Here is a 3,272-nt window from a genome sequence, read left to right as displayed (position 1 = left end):
AACCCTAACCCTAACCCTAACCCTAACCCTAACCCGAACCCTAACCCTAACCCGAACCCTAACCCGAACCCGAACCCTAACCCGAACCCTAACCCGAACCCTAACCCTAACCCGAACCCTAACCCTAACCCGAACCCTAACCCGAACCCTAACCCGAACCCTAACCCGAACCCTAACCCGAACCCTAACCCGAACCCTAACTCTAACCCGAACCCTAACCCTAACCCGAACCCGAACCCGAACCCGAACCCTAACCCGAACCCTAAACCCGAACCCTAAACCCGAACCCGAACCCGAACCCGAACCCGAACCCGAACCCGAACCCTAACCCCCTAACCCTTACCCCCTAACCCTAAACCTAACCCTAAACCTAACCCTAACAACTCTAACCTCTGCAAGCATAGTCAGTGCATCCAACCTCTGAGCCATCTCTCCAGTACATTTTTATTCTTCATATAATTTCCAAGTCTCACTGTGTCCATAATTTAGTTAATTACTTAAATTTAATTTTCTGATAATGAACAAATTTGTAGTAGATTGAACTAGAAAGAAGAAATGTGCATTGCACTTGATAACAGTTTTCAATAGTAGACTCTGTTAACTGTGAATGTGTGCATCTGAACCATGATTTGCTGATAGAAAATTAATTGCTGAGCACACTTCAGATACATAATACTTTAAAATTTAATGTTTGTTAATACAAAATTCATGAAATAATACATTGAAAAGGTAGTTTCTCTGAAATAATGTACTTCCTGGGAGTTAAATGGTCAATAAACAATACTGAGCAGCCACAACAATATAGTGGAGTTAAACTACACTCAATGCACATAGAATTGTGTAGTAACAGCACAGAACCCAGACATACCCTCCATACACTGTAAATCAGTTCAGATGTTTTATATATTCAATACAATGTTGATTCTAAGAAAACACATAGAATTCTTAGGAAATCATGATCTCTGCATGCAAATTAAAGACCAGAGTTCATTACCTGCTCATCAGGCAACATTACCAATGAGAAACAGTGCAAGACCTCAGAGACCATAATGCTTTGCATTATGTAGAAGAACACAGGAGGGAAAGCATTAAGGGAAACCGACAAGAATTTTCTTTTCCTGCCCATCTTCCTATCATCCTTCCAAATTCTGAAGAAGCCTAGAATTAAACATTTCAAAAACTAATAGGTACATAACAGTGATCTTCAATGCATCAGCAGCAGATCCCATGTTCTAATGCTCTTTGGACATGGATGAAGGTCTAGAAAGAATTCCATGTGACTCTTAAAGATATTCATCTCTATCTAGTATGTGTCTGGGTTTAGTATGTGTCTCCAGTATGAATTCTTTCATGTGTTTGAAGTTGACCATGAGAGGCAAAGGATTTACTATATGAAGCAAGAGGGAAGTACCTTGGAGCCCTCTCTTACACCTCCTAATACAATGGGGTTGGTCCTCTCTGTCCATGGATCACTGAATCTGTTAGAGCATCTCCTGGAGTCCTTGTCTGGCTTGAGGCCTTTATGGTGCTTTAAGTTCTAGTCCCTCTTCGTCATTTTGGTGCCTCTTATTGTCTCAAGTGAAACAGACTGCTTTAGAACGAATGCCTAAGCTTACTCCATATCCTTATAGTAATGGGATTCCAGGAGCTAATAGAAGTGGAGGTATGGCTGTACTCTTTGAGTCTACTTCTCAATATTATCATCAGCTTAGCAACTTCCCAAAGATTAGCCAGTAATTTGTAACTCAGGGTCCCACATCCATGGATTCAGCTTGAAAAACCTGGGCATGATATACACACTTATAATCTCAGCCTTCAAGAGATAGAGGTAGGAGGATTTTCAAGTCAAGGCTACCCTGGGCTACATCTGAGATTCTATCTTAATATATCACTATCTTCGTGGTGGTGGTGTTGGTGGGGGGGGGGAGAAATGGAAAGGAAAAGGAGATGTAGGAAGATATAGATGAGGAAAAACGGAAGGAGAGAAGAGAAGGAAGAAGAGACTATCTAAAACATGTTATTTCTGTTATCAAACATGCAGAGAACTATCAGCTTGTTAGTTTCTCTCCAGTGGGTTATCTTTTATGTTGTTTGTCTTAATTTTGGTTTTATTCCTGTGAAAAGATACCATGACCAAGGCAACTCTTATAAAGGACATTTAATTGAGGGTAGTTTACAGATTCAGAGGTTCAGTCTAATATCAAGGCTGAAAAAATGGCAGTGTCGAAACAGACATGGTGCTGCAGGAGACGAGAGTTCTACATCTTGATCAGAAGGCAGCCAGAAGACTCTTCTGCCCTGTGTGGAGCTTAAGCATAGGATCTCAAAGTCCACCCCCACCATGACATACTTTCTCAAATGCCACATCTATTCCTGAAAGGCCATACTTCTGAATACTACCACTTTCCATGGGCCAAGTATTTTCAAACCACCACACCTTTCAAGATCGCTGTAAAGGCTTTACCACATTGGTTATAATCATAGGATTATTCTTTAGTATGTGGTCTTTCATGTAGTTGGAGGTGACTTGATTGTGAATAGGCTTTGCCATATTTTCTACATTTGTAAGATTTCCCTCCAATATGTATTCTTTTATGCATTCGAAGATTACGATGGTGTGTAAAGGCTTTACCACATTCATTATATTTGTAAGGTTTCTTTCCATTATGAATTCTTTGATGACTTTGAAGTTGACCATGAGGCAAAGGATTTACTACATTGCTTACATTCATAGGGTTTCTCTCCAGTATGTATTCTTTTATGTACTTGGAAATAACTTTCATATGCAAAGGCCTTGCCACATTGATTACATTCATAGGGATTCTTTCCAGTATATGTTCTTTTATGTACTTGGAGATAACTATGATATGCAATGGCTTTGTCTCATTGGTTATATTCACAGAGTTTACTCTTTAGTATGTGCTTTTATGTAGTTGGAGGTGACTTTATTGTGAATAGGATTTACTATATTGTCTTCATTTGTAAGGTGTCTCTCAAGTATGAATTCTTTCATGCTTTCGGAGTTGACCATTAGAAACAAAGGATTTACTACATTGCTTACATTCATAGGGTTTCTCTCCAGTATGTATTCTTTTATGCATTTGAAGACTACGATGACATGCAAGGGCTTTACCACATTCATTACATTTGTAAGGTTTCTCTCCAGTATGAATTCTTTCATGTCTTTGAAGTTGACCATTAGAAACAAAGGATTTACTACATTGCTTACATTCATAGGGTTTCTCTCCAGTATGTATTCTTTTATGTACATG

At 39.3% G+C, this 3,272-nt stretch overlaps 1 pseudogene; it reads right to left on the bottom strand.

Moving 5' to 3' along the window:
* Positions 1-2,632: 2,632 nt before the first annotated feature.
* LOC110288444 overlaps positions 2,633-3,272 on the bottom strand; it is a 2,056-nt pseudogene continuing 1,416 nt past the window's right edge.

This window comes from Mus caroli, unplaced genomic scaffold (assembly GCF_900094665.2).
Source record: "Mus caroli unplaced genomic scaffold, CAROLI_EIJ_v1.1 scaffold_13639_1, whole genome shotgun sequence".
Lineage (NCBI taxonomy): Eukaryota > Metazoa > Chordata > Mammalia > Rodentia > Muridae > Mus > Mus caroli.
Note: the sequence above shows the minus strand (reverse complement) of the source record. Positions and strands in the feature narration are given on the sequence as shown.